This window comes from Sycon ciliatum, chromosome 9 (assembly GCF_964019385.1).
Source record: "Sycon ciliatum chromosome 9, ocSycCili1.1, whole genome shotgun sequence".
In the NCBI taxonomy this organism is placed as follows: Eukaryota; Metazoa; Porifera; class Calcarea; order Leucosolenida; family Sycettidae; genus Sycon; species Sycon ciliatum.
In genome coordinates this window covers 10,482,390-10,502,017 of record NC_088651.1, presented here as the reverse complement: position 1 = coordinate 10,502,017, position 19,628 = coordinate 10,482,390, and the positions used below count along the sequence as shown (strand labels likewise).

The window sequence follows — 19,628 nt, the reverse complement described above, 5'->3', positions numbered from 1 at the left end:
TTCACACAACCAGCAACATGACACTCGGAGTTAGGGCACATACTGATTTCTTCACATAACATTTTCAATGAAGGAGAGAAGGGTCCAATCAGGAGCTGTTGTGATTTCATTTTCATGCCGAAGAAGTCATCAGACAATTGGCATTAAAAAATGGGGAATAATCATTGTAAAAAAAGCTCTTCGCCCGGCACATTGAGCACTTTTCCAGCAGTTGACCAACATAGTCCTTGATTTCTTCGTACAGTTAGTTTGCAGGAAATGCATTAGCAGAGTATATTGAAATGTCTGTTCCATAACCTGCCTTATCTCCTTGATCTGGGTTAGCTCCAGCTCGCAGTAGATGCAGAATGCAGTCGACCTTGTTCTGAATAGTGGCAAAGTGAAGTGGTGTCCGTTTATCCTGTGACACAGCCATAGGTACAAGCAATGATTAACAAAAGAAAACCTCTTCTGATTTCCATCACTGGTGTATCACTCAGATGGTGTGATAACTGCAGTATATTTTACTAATCAGACAGAGAAGTTCTCAGTCACATTGTTGTGAAACCACAAGTTCTCGAGAGTGAAAGGCCTTCTCGCTTGTGACATTGTGTTCGTTCCAATGCAGTTGTATCCCGACTCCGCCGTACCGTTGATGTTTACGACGTAGTATACGCTACATGCGCTATGTGCCGTTTGCTGAGTGCGCTGTAGTTGTATGTTGTATGTGTATGCTTTTCTCATATACGCTGTCTTTTCACGCTATAACTACCTGGTGGTTTTAGTGTTAGTTATTCAGTTGTTCATTCATTCATTCATTGTTCATTGTTATTAGTCGATGGAAGTGAAATATACTGTTGAGAATAAATAGTTGTCCTCGTACCGTGTGGGGTCGTTCGTTCCTGATACTTTAGAGAACCAGAGGGTTCACAACACACATGTACTTGTGTGCCCACAATACTGTCTGTACATGACATAGTCTCTACACTATCTATCACAATAATTGTAGAACAGAATGTTCATCAACATACATTATCGGAAAGGTTTGGATTGACTTTGCCGTCCAGTAGATGCCGCATACAGTCGTTATGACCCTGGCTACTGACTTAGTGAAATGGTGCCTTTCCCAACTATAATACAAGTAAATGTTCAGCAACTAACCAACAAAGAACATGGCTACTTGTGTGTCCACTATATTACATGTCAAGATTACATAGTATACACACTATACCCGAGAGACCTCTTTTGGGTAGTGGTGTATAACTGTGTGAAACATGAAGTTGCTACAGTGGAGTCTGAACACCCGGAGGAAGGTGTATATACACTACCTATCACAATAACGGTCAAGCACATGTTTTCAACTTACATTATCGTAAAAGGTTTGATCAGCAAAAATGAATGAGTTCATCTCAAAGCTTCCCTTCACATCCAAGAATTAGTGTTTCTGTGGAGAATTGTGGAGTGGCTAAGGTGGCTCCTACCCCTCGGGCCCAAATTTTATTTTGTTTGAAACGTGGCTACAAACAATTGTACTTTGTTCTGCAGGATATCTTGTGTACGGAGACAAAATTTTATCAAGTTTTACTGGCCGGTTTCACTCGGGGGGAGGAGCCAAACATAGCATACTCACAATTGCCAATTTAGGCCAAAAAACACCGGAAAATCACTTTTTTGGCCGTAGCACTCGTAGTTACCCCATTTTTCTTGATGTCCAACATCAGGACAGTAGTATACTTGCTAAATACCAGCATCAACTTTAGAAGTGGGTAGAATTCTGCTAGAAGGTGACCTTTTTCTCTTTTCGGAATCATCCCATTTCAGCGCACATGTCCCACATATTAGCCCCGCCCACAAGTATTTGACACTGGACTTGCCCTGTATTCGATGGTTATGCTATCATAACCTAATAATGGTACTGTTTAGCAAGTCTGAGCAGGTTCTACCGAAGGTAACTCTTGAAATAAAACTTTGAAGTGTCAAGTGATGCCATATTTTCAAGAATCAGCACATTGCACTGGGACATTGTCCAACGCCTTAGAACCCCTGACTCCACCATATGACAGATACGTATCTTGCAATAATTGATTGCAACATCTTCAGAACATAGTAGTAGAGCTTTGGATCAAGTTTTAGCAGTTTCCACCGAAGCTAACTACCGTATGAACTCTTTTACGCACTTTACTTGTATGCATGCACGTGCCGTTGCGACACTTGTTCACGCCTGCCATGTGGTCTTTACACTCCGAGCATGCGGGCCCTTCAGGTACGCATGCGAGGAACTGATCATGGTTGTTCTGGTTTTCGTTAGTTAGGAGTTTGTTTGCACGAAATGAAGTAGAAGCCTTTTCGGTGTGTGTAGTTCTGTTGTTGTCGGACCTGGATGGTTGCTGTGCGATACACCCAAAACATGGTGGCAGCGGTGTTCTCGCGGTGCTAGCTTTCGGTTTTCTGTCTCCGTTTTCCGCGGATGGATCCGAAAAAATCCAAGCCTCACGTCACGAAAGTAAATCCACCTCGTCCAGGTATCATGAGTTCTGACAACTCGGAGTCTCAAGCTTCTACCTCCGCCGCAACTGCCTCCGCCAGTCCGGCCGTAGATATCTCCGCGTTCTCGCAGCTGCCTCAGCTCCTGCAGGCTATGATACAGCAACAGCAACAGCAGCAGCAACACCTCCAGCAGCAGACCACCGTTTCGACTGCTCTACTTCAGCATCTGTCTCAGCCGAGTCAGCTTCCCGCTCCGGCTTCGGTTTCTCCCGGGAATTTTCCCAAATTACAGCCTTTGGAGGACACCGACGATGCGGAGGCTTGGTTCCTTACCGCCGAACGCCTGCTCATTGGTTACGGCGTGCCTCCCGATCGGCGAGCCTTGGCGATCGTACCCCACCTCAAGGGCAAAGCTCGCAGTGCTTACAATAATCTGCCCGTGGGTGACTCGAAGGATTTCGTTCTCATCAGAACTGCAGTACTCGCGCGTTTCCGATTGGACGCGGAGGAGTATCGCCTGAAGTTCAGGTCCATAAATTTGTCCTCGCCTGGCGAGACGTACATGGAACTCCACCACCGGCAGAGGGATTTGTTCGAAAAATGGATCACTCACGCAGTTGCGTCTGGGGGCACAATCGATGTTCCGTTCGTGACTGACCAGATAGTGCGCGAGCAGCTGCTCTCCACCCTGCCTGCGGAAGTGCGCCAGCATGTACAGGAGCAACCACGAGTGAGTGCTACTGACACGGCCAAGCTGGCTGACGCGTTTGCGCGCGCGCAGTCAGACCTGAGCCGGACTGCTCCACCGCTAGGAGGTGCTCCAGTAACAGTACACGCCGTCCAGCATCGTGGGTCATCTGGCAAACCTACGTCCTCCGAACGTGGTTCCACCTCTAACGCCTGTGGATACTGCGGAGGCAAATCCCACGCACGCTCAGCCTGCCCGGCACGCGAAAAAACGTGCAACAAGTGCAACAAGCGCGGGCACTACGGCGCTGTCTGCCGCTCATCCCGCCATGCCCATGCGCTATCGGCCGAGTCTTCGCCGGGCACCGATGCCGTCGCTTCTCCCAGCTCCGTGTCTGAGGAATCTATTGATCTGGTCCCCATCTACGTTGGTGCCGTATCCGCGCACCCTCCCAGCTGGCAGGTTCAGCTCACCATCAATGGCACCACCGTTCCATTCAAAGTCGACACCGGTGCCGATGTGTCTGTCATCTCCGAGGAGGTCTACAACTCCCTTAGCAAATCCCCGCAGCTCCAGCCTTGCCGGCACGTTCTCGTCAGTGCAGCCAACACCAACCTCGAGACATTGGGCCTCTTCTCCGCGCGGCTCGTCTTTCCCACCTCTGGTTCTTCACACACTTGCACCGTGTACGTTGCCAGAGGCCTGCGCGTATGTCTCCCAGGGGGCCCTGACTTCGTCGCTCTTGGTCTAATCAAACGTTTGTTCTCCAGCGACACCGCGTCCGCTACACCACTTTCGACCGCTCCGGAGCCCAGTCAATCCACGGACGATGCGCCGGGTAGCTACTCCTCAGCTCCCGCCGGGTCAGAACCTCTGCCTCTGACGACACCTGGCGACGCTATCCCACAAGACATACGGCAGGAATTTCCGTCACTCTTCTCTGGTCTTGGGTCACTCAACGAGCCGTACAACATCGAGCTCTCACCTGATGCCAAGCCATCGTGTCTCTACGCTGCGCGAAACATCGCACTGCCGCTCCGCTCTAAAGTGGCCACCGAGCTTCAGCGCATGGAACAGCTTGGTGTTATCCGCCCTGTCGTGGAGCCCACTGACTGGTGTGCTGCAATCGTGGCCGCACCTAAGTCCAACGGCACGGTACGCATCTGTGCTGATCTGAAACCTCTGAACGAAGCCGTCCGACGGTCACACCATCAGCTGCCAACAGTAGACAAAACTCTTGGCCAAATTGGCGACTCAACGGTGTTCACGAAGCTCGATGCCAACAGCGGGTTTTGGCAGATCCCGCTGGACAGCCCCTCCCAGCTTCTAACCACCTTCATCACCCCCGCTGGTCGGTTTTGTTACACGAAGTTGCCGTTCGGCATTTCCTCTGCGCCTGAGATATTCCAGCAGCGCATGTCGAAGATCCTGGCTGGCCTGGAGGGTGTGGTCTGCCAAATTGACGACATCATCATCCATGGCCGCACTCGTGCCGAGCATGATAGTCGTCTCTACGCGGTGCTCCGACGCCTGGTGGGTGCAGGGCCCACCCTCAATCCGTCGAAGTGTGAGTTCGCCGCCTCCGACCTGTCCTTCTTGGGAGTGCGGCTCACTGCTGCCGGCATTCAACCAGGTGACAGCAAGACCTCTGCTATCCAGCGCTTCCGTCAGCCTCAAACCGTCTCAGACATCCGCAGGTTCATGGGTCTGGCGAACCAACTGGGAAAGTTCTCTCCCAATCTCGCCGCCCTCAGCCAGCCACTGCAAGAGCTGTTGTCTAAAGGTCGCGCATGGACTTGGGATCAACCACAGCAGGCAGCCTTCGACAACATCAAGGCAGAGCTCTGCAAGCCAGCCTGTCTGCAGCGCTACGACCCCAACTACGACACCAAACTATCTGCCGACGCCTCGTCCTATGGCCTCGGTGCCGTGCTCTACCAGCGCCGGTCCTCAGATGATGAGTGGCGTCCCGTCGCTTGCGCATCCCGGTCTCTCACATCGGCCGAGCGCAACTACGCCCAAATCGAAAAGGAAGCTCTCGCGATCACTTGGGCTGTTTCCCGCTTTGACACTTACCCGCTTGGCATGGCGTGCTTCCTCATCGAGACGGATCATAAGCCTCTCGTACCTCTTCTCAGCACGAAGCGCCTACACGATCTCCCAGCGAGAGTCCTGCGCTTCCGACTCCGCCTGGCACGATATCACTACCAGATCATTCACGTTCCAGGGAGCTACCTCACCAGCGCCGACGCTCTCTCACGCGCCCCTCAAGACGACTCCCCGAGTCGGGATGACATCACCATTCAGGCTGAGTGCGACGTGTCCGCTACTATCACAGTCGAGAATCTAGCCGATCAGACCGTCCCGACGCAGCAGGTTAGAGACGCCCAGCAACAGGACGCTACATGTCAGCAGCTGCGAACCCTCATCCTCGACGGCTGGCCCTCCGCTATCCGCGATGTACCGCAGCCCCTCCGTGAGTTCTGGCCTGTCCGCTCTGACCTCGTCCTGCTCGATGGCCTGATTATGAAAGGCTCCCGGATCTATATTCCCCAGTGCTTGGTGGCCGATACTCTTCAGCGTCTTCACGCCGGTCACCAGGGCGTCACCCGTACAACCCAACGCGCCACAGTGTCAGTCTGGTTTCCTGGCATCACCGCACGCATTAAGGCTCTCGTGCAAGATTGTAGCACTTGCAAGGCCTTCCGCCCGCCGCCGGTCGAGCCACTGCTCGCTCACCCCACACCGCCTCGCGCGTGGCACACCATTGGCGTGGACATCTGCCAGCTCGACCGCGCTCAGTACCTGGTGGTGGTGGACTATTATTCCCGCTATCCAGAAATTGCATCCCTCACTTCCACGACATCAGCACGGATCATCGACCATCTCCACTCAATCTTCGCCCGACATGGCATTCCAGCAGTCCTTCGATCGGACAACGGTCCCCAGTTCTCGTCCGCTGAGTTTGCCCAGTTTGCAACCAGGGCCGACTTCCGTCACATCACGAGTAGCCCTCACTACGCACAATCGAACGGCGAGGTTGAGCGTGCTGTCCGCACCGTGAAGGCGTTCCTGAAGAAGTCCGCCTCAGCAGCTGACTTATATGATGCCTTGCTGGCATATCGGTCGACACCCCTCAGTTTCGCGCCATACAGCCCGGCGGAGCTACTCATGGGTCGCCGCATCGACACGCCGGTTCCATCACAGTCAGCCCAGCTCCAGCCCAGCTCAGTGGACACGGATGCCTTCCGTGCAGCCGACACAGCGCAACGCCAGAAGTCCGGAGCTCAGTACGACCTGCGGCACAGAGCGACTATCCTGCCCGCTCTCCCCCCAGGCGCGGACGTGATCGATGTCTCGACTCCAGGTCGCCGGGAGAGGGGTACAGTGCTAGCAAGATCAGCCGAACCCCGATCCTACATAATCCAGTTGTCATCTGGACAAGTACGACGAACCCGGCATCACCTGATCGCTATCTGACTCTCTCTCTCTCTCTCTCTCTCTCTCTCTCTCTCTCTCTTCCAGTCACTTTCTCACTGTGTGTTCGAGCACGTATGCACGTGCGTTTGTGTGTGCGTGCCGATATGTGTCTGTCTTTCTCTCGCTTTCTCTCTATTCCTATTGCTACTTCGAAGTAGTACCTTTACGCGGCGGAATAGTAGGCTTTGACTCCTCACGCTCTGGTTGGGCGATCCTGGATTAGGACGCTACTCTCAACCTCCTATTTCCTGGTCGCTCAATCATAACGCATTGCAAGAGTCCTTGTTCTCTCATGTGTATTGGCCCGCCGTCTTACTCAGTATTGTTTCTACCGTTCCGCATGTTTTTCACTTTCCCATCTTTAGTTCCTCTAGTTCCCCAGAGGGGGGAGATGTAGTATGAACTCATTTACGCACTTTACTTGTATGCATGCACGTGCCGTTGCGACACGTGTTCACACCTGCCATGTGGTCTTTACACTCCGAGCATGCGGGCCCTTCAGGTACGCATGCGAGGAACTGATCATGGTTGTTCTGGTTTTCGTTAGTTAGGAGTTTGTTTGCACGAAATGAAGTAGAAGCCTTTTCGGTGTGTGTAGTTCTGTTGTTGTCGGACCTGGATGGTTGCTGTGCGATACACCCAAAACACTAACTACCGAAATAGAACTTTGAAGTCGCCCACATACTAAATGCCATAGCTGAGCATGTGCATTGTGTGTATGCAGGCGCGTGCTCGGCGATGGGCACGGGGGGCACGTGCACCCCCCAAAAATTTTCAATCTGGTTAATTGCAATTGTAATGTATGCAAATATGCTCTAAAATTCAAGAAAGGTTGCAAACAAATTGCAGAAAATTGCCGGGGGGGGCTCCCCTCGGCTCCCGTGCACCCCCCTAGTTGGGGGGCCGAGCACGCCCCTGGTATGGTCTAAAGGTTTTCCCAACTAGCTCCAATGCGGCAGATACGTGTCTTACATTACTTGATTGCAACATCTTCAGAACATAGTAGTTGAGCTTTGGATCAAGTTTAGACAGTTTCTACCGAAGCTAACTACCAAAATAGAACTTTGAAGTCGCCCACATACTAAATGCCATACATGTAGCTGAGCATGTGTATTGAGTGTACATGTATGCTCTAGTGTTTTTCACAACTTTCTCCAACATGAAGCCAATACTGATGTGGAATTTTTTGACTGCTTTGTCCAAAACACAGTGCTGAAGCAATGCACATTGGGCACTTTCTACTGGTAATGCAATTATTATTATACAGTGTTTGCTGCCAACATAGCAAGCAATTAATGCGTATTCCATTGGGTACGGTCAAATGGCTTTTCAATTCGCATCTAGCCACTCTTCTTCGTGCATTTCTTGAATGCTTAGTCTCCGTGGTAATGAAGCTAAGAGCCACACTGGAGAAGTTTCTACTGAAGCTAACCGTATCAAAAATATAAAATTTCCAAGATGCTACTATTACATAAAGTAGCTGTGTGCAATGCCACTCTGTTGAACACAGTAAGCAAAATTGAGTCACTAAAACCCTATTTGCCAGATATAAGCTGTTGAGACTGATAGCAGCTAAGCTGTATGATCTGATATGGATGGCGGTTCCACACTGACCAGCACATGTACACGTGCACAGGCAGAAGAACATACAAGTAATACACCTAACGTTACTTCGAAGTCCATCATGTAAATACAAGCGTATATACAAGCATCACTCCTGTTCTCCACAGCCTGCAGTCCTGGGCCACTCCAGCTGGTCAGAGTGCAATAATTTCTGCAGCAGGCTTGACTTGGAAAGCTAATCACAACTGCCATGGCTGCAACATGAGTATTACCAGCGCTTTTACAGCGCTACTTGTATTATATTATTGTCAATCCATTGTGGTGCATGGCACTCGTTTTCAACAACCGAGTTTATGTCATTAGTTGCATATCCAACGCCAATAGAAAAAAGAAGGGGTGGGGCAAATTACCACGGTTCAACACTAGTCATATTGAACGGCGTTATGCCATGCCAGGGGCGCACACAAAACGCCCGCGCGAGTGCGCATGCATGTACACACCCGGGTAACACACATTTGTGCGACTTTACATAGCCTGCACTGTCGTTCTATGTCATAGGAGTGAGTGCACACACATATATATATATATATATGTACATGTAGATTGCCTAATTTTGCATACGTAATAAAATTGTGTAAGTATACACACATGTGCGTGCACATATAGATAGACTCAGCGGCGTACGCATGAGTGTGTGCCGATAGGGCCACATGCCAATTATCGGATTAGTCTGTGAAAGTTGCACGGCACGACAAACTTTCGGACAGTCTAAATATATGACACAATGAATGTGGAATACCCACCAGTGTGTAAGACCATTTCATACCTATTTCGCAGCGTTTGTGATTTTCGGAGCGTCCCTGTTGATATTTGATGTCTTCACTTGGTTGATGACACAGTCACAAATTATCAAATTCACCTCCAATGCCATCCAATCTGCGTTCCGCGATACATGTACAGTGAACGGTGTTGAGGAAAGTCATGCAGCAATAAAACAGTCGAGACTCCCAAGCAGAGGATACAATTCAACAGCGTATTGAAGTACGAATTGTTGTAAACAATTTTCAAGACACAATTACAAAATTTGAAGTGCGTCTTGAAACGTGTTTGAAGTGCTTCGATGTATTTACCTTCGATCTCCCTGAATCGATCCATCCACAGCTACCCGAAGAATTTACCAGTCAGTGCGGGAGATGATCGAGCAAGTTATATTTGAAGGTCGCGAGATGTCAGTGGCACTGGCAGGAAATCTACACCGTTGAAGCGTATTCTGAAATAATTTTCTAAGACTCAGGCGTGATTCAAGAGCGGACTTTTATTTCTCCCTTCTTATAGTACGAGCACCAGTCGACATTGCATTCTTGGAAAATCTTCTGCGAGTGCTGCCTTCCCCTTTCATAGAAAGAACGAGTGAAGAGGGACACTAGCAGCAGGTTCTAGCTACACTGTAGGTCGCCAGAATTGCAGAAAAGCGAGAAGACGTTTTCTAAAACGATTGATCGCACAAAAATCATCGCTACCGAAAAATTAACTGAAAATCTACACTTTTCAAACGATGCGCGCGCAGAGGGTGTGAGCCACCTTAAGACCATTGCAGCACAGGGTAGCAGTTTCACAGCTACTTTTGGCTGTAAATGTTTCATGAGATGAAACTTACCTCGTCAGGTTGGTTTGGATCAGCTTTGCTGTCCAGTAGATGCCGCATACAGTCGATATGACCCCGCTCACTGGCAAAGTGAAGTGGTGTCTTTCCCCCCTATAACACAAGTGAATGTTTAGCAAGTAGACAACAAAGAACATGGTTCACTATGAGAGCTGATTGTACGCATTGAATGCCACATGTTCATCTGTGGAGGATATATTGATATGAAACACGGCAAGTGGCAGCTTTGAGCCCGTTGATTCCAGAAGACTCCTAAAGTCCTCACCAAATGTGCTCTCCGACCAACCACATTCACAACACAAGCAACATGTCATTCCGAGTTATGACATAATTATAATGATTCTTCACATAACTGTTTTTGATGAAAGAGAGAGGGGTGTAATCGGGATCTGTTGTGACTTGTTTTTTGGAATAACCATTAAGCAATAAGCATTAAGCATTGAATACTTTTCCAGCAGTTTGTCAACATAGTCTGAGATATATTTATATAGTAATGTGCTCACTATTTTGTATTTTGCTACTTCGTTGCCATAGTGATTATTCAGAACCAATCAGGTTTAGAAGAGCACAATGCTCCAGTGGTTTTTCTTCCCTAATAACATATTCGTGAACTTCATTCTTGTGTCACGTTACTCCTTCCTATAATAGTACCAAGAGTATAACCCCCAAGAGGGTGCAGCACTGCATATGGGGTCTCCGACGGCAAAAACTCACATCACGTGTCTCAGGTACGTTCGTACTATGTACAAAAGAAGGATAGCATGCGAGCAATCGGAATGTCTGCCATGATCATGCTGGGGATTTGCATACCCGCAGTGAGTTTCTGTCGGAGAGTGATTTTTTATTACTCCGCTGCTCGCTAAAACGAGCTGGAAACGTACAACTGCGACACTACACCACGTGATGTGAGTTTTCGCCGTTGGTGTACCCCATAGAAAGGGTATCAGGAGTTGTACACTCTTGGGAGCTTATAATATTATACTCTTGATTATACTCCGCATAAAACTATAGTAATGTCCTATGAAAGTGTCTTAGAAAAGGACCGTTTATCCAGAGCAGCTAGCACGCCATATACTGTCTTTGCTGCTTTCTGAGTAGATCTATCTGTCAAGTGGCTGTTAAGAAACTCACAGGCTTGCAGGCTGGCCAGCAAGAAACTTGGAGGAACTGAGCTGTGAATGGAGCTGTAACCGACTAACAAGTTATCCCTATACCTTCAGGCATGCAGTGTGATGCATGTCACAATAGGCATAACACACCCATATACCAAACAATAATTATCCGTGACTCTGAGCCTATTGGCATAACAGATGTCTCACGATCGTGAGACCAACCCTGCTTACGAATTACACTGGATACTAAGGATTTATTCCCGTAGCTATGCAAAAGACATTACTTAATTTAAAAATAACGTCTGGTGCTAGCTAGGGTCCACACCACTTTAATGCCGTCATTGTTTGTTGTGTCGTCAGGCCTGGCGCTATCCCTTTTAAAAGTGTCCCGTATCGTATCATCAAAGACAGCTGGCCATCTTATTCAAATAGGGCTTTCAACTGCAAAATCATAACGTGAAGCAACTTGGAAGAATGTGTATGTATGCGAAGTGTATCGTGTATTGGGGTAATGCATGCAGGCGATAGTGCTGGTTCGAATCCCATGTTTTGGTTTTAAAAAACTTAGGAGAAATGAAAAAGAAGCCTCATTTCACGAAGGATTTATTGAGACGGATATCGGATCCACATTGTTCGCACAGTGTTCGCACAGTGTTCGTAGGAATTCCGCATTGTTCGCACAGTGTTCGCACAAGTGTTCGTAGGAATTCCGCCTGCAGATCGGTCAGTAGATCCAGATCTGTCTCGCTAGAATGTCTCCAGAAGCTGGAGTTATCAGTAGGGCAGATTTTTGCTTCCGTCGAGAGTTTATGTCCCGATTCGATCTGGCATCAAGGAGACCGATCTGTGGGTATCGATGTTCGAGGGCGAAAAAGAGTCAGGCCCGGACAAGATGCAATCTCCGGCAGATTATGTGACTCCCTCTCTCATTCTACACGACATCCTCTACAGTTCTAACGCATACCTCTCCTCCCTAACATCAGCCCAAAGACGGTTCCATCAGTTCGAATAACATGCATGGTGAGCTAGGCAAAAACACATAGCGTAGGGCACTGAGCTTTCAAGCTCTCTCGTCATGTTCAGACACACATTCAGACACATATTTACACGCACATTCAGATACACGTGTGCCCACAGGAACCATGCCGACCAAAATTTATATCTACTCGAAGTATCATAAAACTGGTTTCCTCACCTGATCAGTCACGTTCGGATCCGCACCAGCATCGAGCAAATACTGTAAACACTTAGCGGAGCCTCGATTAACAGCTACATGAAGAGCACTACCGTAGAAGGATTCCTGCCGGTAAAATACCAACAAGTAGAAATACAACATACAGAGCAGATACTGAAAGTGATGACATTAGAAGGCAATTCTAATGACTTTTGAATCGATGTGGGTCCCTAGTTGCCGGAGTGGTGGTTCTGTGCAGTACCGTAGTCTGTCATACTGGCCACTGGATATGATGCACACACCTGGTACTATTTACCCTGTCATGAAGATTACACGTGATTCATTCAACACCCTACTTGAAGTACAATTTTAACAGTGAACACCTACAAATATTGCGGAAAAGTTGTATCCATCCTAACTGTAGCTGAAATGGAACCTGGTGGGAAAGACCCCATTCTCAATCAGGCACGTGCACGTTATGTGTTTTTGGTGTCCGGAAACCACCTTTTTTGGCTAATCTTGAAAAAGAAAAGGTGTGTCCACTCAACCAACCACAGGCAGTTTACGCAACAGTGGCTATGTCCTTATTTCAAAGTGAGAGAAAGAGAGTTGCTTCACTTTCCGCTCAATCTTCTCTCCTTCTTCAGTGGAGAGTAGCTACAGAGATCGATATCTGATCCGCTCCTGGACTGGCAGTGACGTTCAAGAAGTCTGCTTTGTCTCGAAACTTGAGTCAAGCACGCACGGTGCACATTGAGTTGATGGACAAGCCAGAGAGCACTTTTGCAACCTTGCAACTGATTACATCACTCCCTTGAGGTTCACGGTAAACCGTATGTATACTCTCCGGCATCCAGACATCTTTAGGTGTGGCCTGGCCTCACCTGGCTAGGGCCCAACTGCGGCCGGTACAAAAGTCGTTTTCGAAGAATGCTCTGGTATTAAGCGTTACAGCGGCGCCATCGCTCAAGTCACGCCATGCTAAGTTATTGTTTACCACATAACAAGTAGACACGAAAATATTCCCACAGCACGAAATTGTCCATGCACATCCGGAACCTCAAGAAATCAAACACCCAGTACGAAGTCTATTGGAGAGTAAAGTATGGTGGCCCTGCGTACATCAACATCACCTAGTGATATTCCCTCTACACTAGAGAAAAGTACATACTCAGTCAACACGATAAATCAACATCTAGTCTCAACCAGTGCTCGGAACTCATGTCCAAATGCTGGCATGAGAACAAATATTCCTCAGCCTCGACAATGTCACATAACTGTCCCCACCTCGACAGCCTCCTGACTACACCAGCCACACACCCTGCACCGATATAACCGCGACTGCTAGGCTTGAAACTAACACAACCAACACAGGGCATGCACACAGTTGTTTTTTCTCCTTTTTGATACTCATCATGCTTCTCTCTCTTTCCTCTCCTCTGGTTCCTTATCAGGAACATTATGCTGACCTTTCAAACAAACTTCCAGTCCACTGCCCCATCATGCAGGTGGTTTATATTGGGCATACAAACCCCATATATACCCTATTATAAACCTCATATATACCACCACAATATACACTCCTTTTTAGAGATTGGAGGAAACTAGCTTCAAAGTGTTGTCAAATCACCTAGGCAGAAGGGGATGGGTGAGAACGCTTACGCTTTAACTTCTTGCGAGCGACAGCAGCACGCTCTGTGTGAATATTGAAAACAATGGAGCTGCCATTGAAAGTGGTGGAAGCAGCATTTAGATAAGGAGAAACAGCAGAAGCAGAACACTGACCAGCAGAGGAAACAGAACTCTGAGCAGTAGAAGAACAGCTCTGAACAGGGGTGGGAGTAACAGGCTGCGCAGAATGGTATGACATGTCAGCAAGAGGCGGTCGCAAATCGATAGCTTCAGCAATGGAACAGGAATCTTTCAAGGTGGGCCTTTCATAAATGGTAAGAGATTGAACATTTCGATGCCCAGAAACAGAAAAATTCGCCTATCATCTACTCCACATTTCTTCTACGGTTGGAAATAGATGTTGCTCTTACACAGTGATTTGTATAAAGCATGGACAAATTAGCATCTGCAGACAAACGCTTCATCATACCAGATAAAATATTGTGTGAGAGAGGCATTTTTATGAACCAGCAGTTGGCAGAATCGGCCATCTCACCTGATAGCGCTCGCTGGAACAAGCGGTTTTCATCGTAATGTAGCCTGGACAGATAGCTCTTGATTGCCGAGAGCTGAAACTCATCACGGATAACACCAACAGAAGACCAGTCAGAGCCTTGAAGTCCGCCTTGGTGGTTTTGGAAACAAATGATGCTGCGATCCGCAAGACTTCCTGGCCACTGATGGTCGTGAATTGGAGATCGTCCTTTGTCAGCTTTGCTTGCATTTCTCCACCCCTCAAACAGAAGTGGATGGTTAGCTGGAACCACACGAATTATGTCAGCTTGCCCACATCCATTGTCTCCAGTACATCGGAGAAGTATTCTCTTGGAAAGACCAGTCTTTTTCGCATAGAGGCTGCTTGTGTTGAACTGTAGGCTCGTGACTATCGCGTTTGCGTGCTTTCAACACTCTGTCCAGGACTTTGTTAGCCCTTGAGAAAGCACTGTCGTTGAAGATGTTGATCTGCATCGAGAATGATATGTGACGCTGAAGAGCACCACGTGCAGATGGAAGACTGTTTTTTTGCACACCCAGAACCATCCTTCTTCCTTGCATTCTCGTAGAAGGATGAGAGAACATCACAAAGTCTTACACATGTGACTGTTTTGAAATCAACGACACCTAAAGGCTCGTCACCACTCAAACAAAACCCATCAAACAATCGCAGCCAGTACTGAGTAGACACACGAGTGTTCTTGGGAACACCCTCAGCTATTAGCTTGGTCTGGTCATCGTAGCTGATAGACCCGAAAACACGCTTCTGGCGACAGGTACGTCCAAGAACTGGAACAAGTCCAAGATGATGGCCTTGTGCTTGGCCGCCAGGAAGGAGCTTGGTGGGCAGATGTCAAGGAAGTCATCGAGGTAATGCATTACGTCGGGCAAGGAGCCGACATGGACAAGGACCCAGTTGATAGCCGTTGCCAGCTGGTTGAAGATGAATGGTGAGGAGCGGAGACCAAATGTAAGGACCTTCTCGTAATAGTACATGCTGTTCGAACGGATGCCGAGAAGATCACACGAAGTTTTCCATTGGACTTCGGCACAACACCCAGACCAGATGTCTGCATGCACAGAAAGGGTGGCTCCGGAAATGGACCTGCTGTTTGCCCCGCTTCACAACATTCGGTCAAATAGGAAGAAACATACTGCATATTACGGATGGCCGACAGGTGATTGGGAGAACTATGAACACCAGATATAGCAGCAGAATGGCCTATCGTGAAACCGTGAAACAACCCATGGAACACAAAGTCAGAGAAGGAGTGATCAAAATGAACCACACTTGGCTTCTGGGTGCTTCCCGCGGCATTGAAGGCACACGTGGGCACGATAGCAGAATGAGTTGTTGCACTGTTCCCTGTTGAAGTTCCGGCAGATAGGCTTCCCAAGATCGGTTGGCACGCTCCGACGGATGGAGGCCCTGATCTAAAGGGACACCGGGCCTGGGCCACTGGGTGCACCAGAGAACAGCGCGAACATGGCGGGCGACCGCGGCTGGTGAATGACGACTGCCACAAATTAGAAACGATGATAGCCCAGTCGTACGACAGTGGTTGGGAGGCTATGGCGCGCCGGAAACGCCTGTCATAACTTAGCCATGCGTCCACATGATACGAGTTATTTGCATCCAGAAAAGTGGCCTGATATGCCAGCAAATCATTTTGCCCTATCTGGAGCCGCCATGACAATTATTCTCGTGTAGACAGTAAACGCCTCGAGCCATGACGCTACATCGTGGACATGGCGGCGCTGGGCCTGAGTTGGCTTCTGTACAAGTTGGACAGAGTGGTTGTCCCCCACAGTTAGCTGGACCACATCGGGCTCCACAATCAGCTGGTCCGGGAGGAGGTCGTTGAAATCAATAAACTCGCCGCGTTCAATTCGCCCGCGGAGTTTATCAGGTACAGAGAGCGACGGACGAGCAGCCGGCGGATGGCCCAATGCATGAACGGAGCTGGAGTTGACAGGCGGCACGACGGCTGCAGCAGATTCCAACTACTCTACTCGCTCCATCAGGGGCTGGAGGACCTGGCCGGGGGCCTGAGAAACAGCCAAAGCAAGTACATCAGGGGCCACACTCAAGGCGGCGGCAGAAGAAACTGACGGCGCAACGTCGGAGACAACAGAATCCGAGTGGGGAGGTATTGGAGTTCTGGGCGGTTGAAGACGAACAGGCTTTCGCCGCACACGCACATTACATCCTGTATCCGAAGGTTTCTGAATTTGAAAGCTGACTGCAGGCAAGGAAACTGGAAAGACAGCAAGCTCTGTTGTGCGCACAGGAAATCTGCGCATGCGCAGAGCGTGGGCATGTGATGTCTATGATATACAGCAGTATGTAGAGAGGGCAAGATCGTGCACACATGTAAGGAGGGTCATGCAACCCGTTATAAAGGCCAACAGTGAAGCAATGGTACGTGACTGGTAACAACGGTTAACTCCTATGTTAACCGAACATTATGTGTTGCCCGTACAAGTGGCCCTGCCATAGGTGTTTTGAAGGTCATCAGTGTTCTTCTAAACCATGGTCCATTACACTTACACTTATAGTACACTTACCTGTAATCTCGGAGAAAGAGTGAAAATGTAATACCCTAGATGGTTCAGCAAGTGCTTGTCAACAGTGCTCGCCAAGAACTTGACAACAGAAGTAGCATTGTGGAAACAGGCATCCCTCAGTAACCTTGCCTGCAAGAAAACATAACACAGCACAGTAGAACAGAGTGCACTGAAGTTAAGAACAAACAACAGAGAAGAGAGCACTAGGCAACTAGTCTTCTCAGTACTAACAACTAAGGACGAGAATATCTCGCCATGAAACAATTCAGCATGCCAACTAGCAAATGATAATAAATATAGTGGAGTGCCGACTACTCACATCCCTTGGTGTGCAGGCTGTTTCCAGGGGGTTCGAATAAAGAGAATGGTCGGATAAGGGAGCAGTCACACATAATCTAGACCATGCACATTCCCTCATGTTAGTCCATGCATGCACCGACGCCACAGAACCAGGCAGAAGGACGATCCAAACAGAGTGAAACTGGAAAACGTTTTCGTTCCATTCTCGCAGGGCTATAGGGAATCATGAAATAACTCAAAGACTACAAATATAAAGGCAAAGAGTTTGTAAGAGATTAAATCTAACATTTCATGAAGCGGGAATGAAAGGGGTGGAAAGTGGTGACTAAAATGGCACATTTACTCAGTGGGTGAAAAAGAAAGAAGGCAGGAGAACACGTCACATTGTACTACTAACACACTCATGAGGACTAGCACCATGTAACTGCAAAAACAACACATTCTCATTTTGTACACACAGCTCAAGGAACGGCTGGCAAATGTACAATACTTCGAAAACACACACATACAAACACAACCACACACACGTATACACACGCACACTTCTTGGACATTGGACGCCCATCGCTAGTGCGATGATAGCGTGCGAGCTGAGCAATATGGGGAGTGACGCTTCAAGTCACGCGCCCGGCGAAATGTTCCTCCACACATGCACTGAAAATTCTTCGCTGGCCCTGGCTGAGGACGACGAGACACATAGCCAGCAATCGCATGTCATCACGTACATTGAAAATCAACATAATTTTGCGAATCGACCTTTTTTTCAGGATCACTTTTCAACGAGGACGAAGCAAAGTTGGCCGAACGAAGCCTAGAGGAAGAAAATCACCCTCTCCACTTCACCATCACGATGCTGACATAGATACGAGATGAAACAACTAAAAAATCCACAAGAAAACTGTACGACCATCATCGCGCTGACTTTGGTCTGACTTTGGTCTGAGAATTTCTATCACGATCAAAAATGTACGAGGAGCACTCAAAAATCAGCCACAGACGTACCTTTATCGCTCTCTACTCCTTTTTCAAGGCACAAAAGTCGACTCTCCACTTTCAAACCAGGAACCAGACATACCAGTGGTCCTTTTCAGCTGCTCCACGAGCGCAGGAAATGTTCACTAAGGGGCGCAGAGCAGCATCCATTCCAGAAAAAGAGCTAAAATACGAGTGAGACTGCATGCCTGAGTACATGAGTACATGTATGAGTACTTGCAGAAAATAGTCAATTTCAGCGTTTCTGCTCCAAACAGCAACTAGCTTCGACTAGAAACAAAGATTACACCAAAGGATCAAACAACAACCATTTTCTGCAGTTTTTTTGCAGATGGCTTCCTTGTGCTTGGCCCAGCACGCCAAAAATCACACCTCGGAGGAGTACAAAAATTACAACTCTCAGATGTCCTCGATTGCTGGCCATGACTTCCTTCACTCTCCCCTGTCTTGTGCCACATCATACCAGTCACTTTCCGGGATCCCCGCCACGACCAGGTCAGATCTAGCGACATCAAGCCATCTCTTCCTGGGGCCTTGACTGGGGCGCCGCTACGGAAGTTCCCCGAAGAGGACCTGCTTGGGGAGATGGCTGGAATCCATCCTGTCAATGTGGCCAAGCCAGCGAAGGCGATGGCGCCACAGAACTTCACCGATGTCTGCCGGGAGTCTGACTCGCTTTGCAATCTCCTCGCTGGTGAGCCTGTCCTGCCACTGTGTCGAGCGGGATATACCAAGGATAGCACGACTGCACGCGTGATGGAAGACATTCGGCCGCCGCAGGTGTGTCGCCTTCAGTGCCCAGGTCTCGGCACCCTGAAACTGAGTGGTGAGCACAATGGCCGTATACACCAGTCTCTTTGTGCATATGGATAGGGGCTTGTATTGGGAAATGGGCATCTGCAAGGAGCCAAAGACTCGTGACGCCTTAGCCAGCTGCACTGCTACCTCGCCATCCAGTGAACCGTTATCGTCCAGAGAACCACCAAGGTAGGTAAAAATGGTCATCTGATCAATCACATCACCAGACTCCAGATGTATGCCACACTGAGCAGAGCCATCACCCACGGCCATCACCTTCGTCTTGGAAGTGCTCACGGTCAAGCCCCAACGCGCAGTGCAGCTAACAAATTCCCTTGCTAGGATGTCCACACCACACTGAGACGGTGCGTAAAGCGATGCATCATTTGCAAACTGTGACTCCGTTATCGCGGTCTCCAGCAGTTTCGATTTGGCTGACCGATTGCCAACAAGCTTCCGTCCAATGCGGTAGCGCAGAGTTACACCAGGCACAGTTGATCTGGAACGCCACGAGGCAACCACCGTGCTAAAGTGGATATTGAACAGAGTAGGTGCCAGGGTACGGCCCTGCCAGAGAACATTGGCCACAGAGATGGCATCTGTTAGCCCTGCAGCAACGCACACCCTGGCCTCCATGCCATTGTGGAGACTGTGGAT

At 48.8% G+C, this 19,628-nt stretch overlaps 1 long non-coding RNA gene across 1 annotated transcript; it reads right to left on the bottom strand.

Moving 5' to 3' along the window:
* Positions 1-259: 259 nt before the first annotated feature.
* Positions 260-12,275, bottom strand: LOC135824671 (uncharacterized). Its single transcript, XR_010554907.1, has 3 exons — positions 12,168-12,275; positions 9,855-9,953; positions 260-400 (listed from the first exon to the last, which is right to left on the bottom strand). It is a non-coding gene; the product is annotated as an uncharacterized LOC135824671 (long non-coding RNA).
* Positions 12,276-19,628: the final 7,353 nt, after the last annotated feature.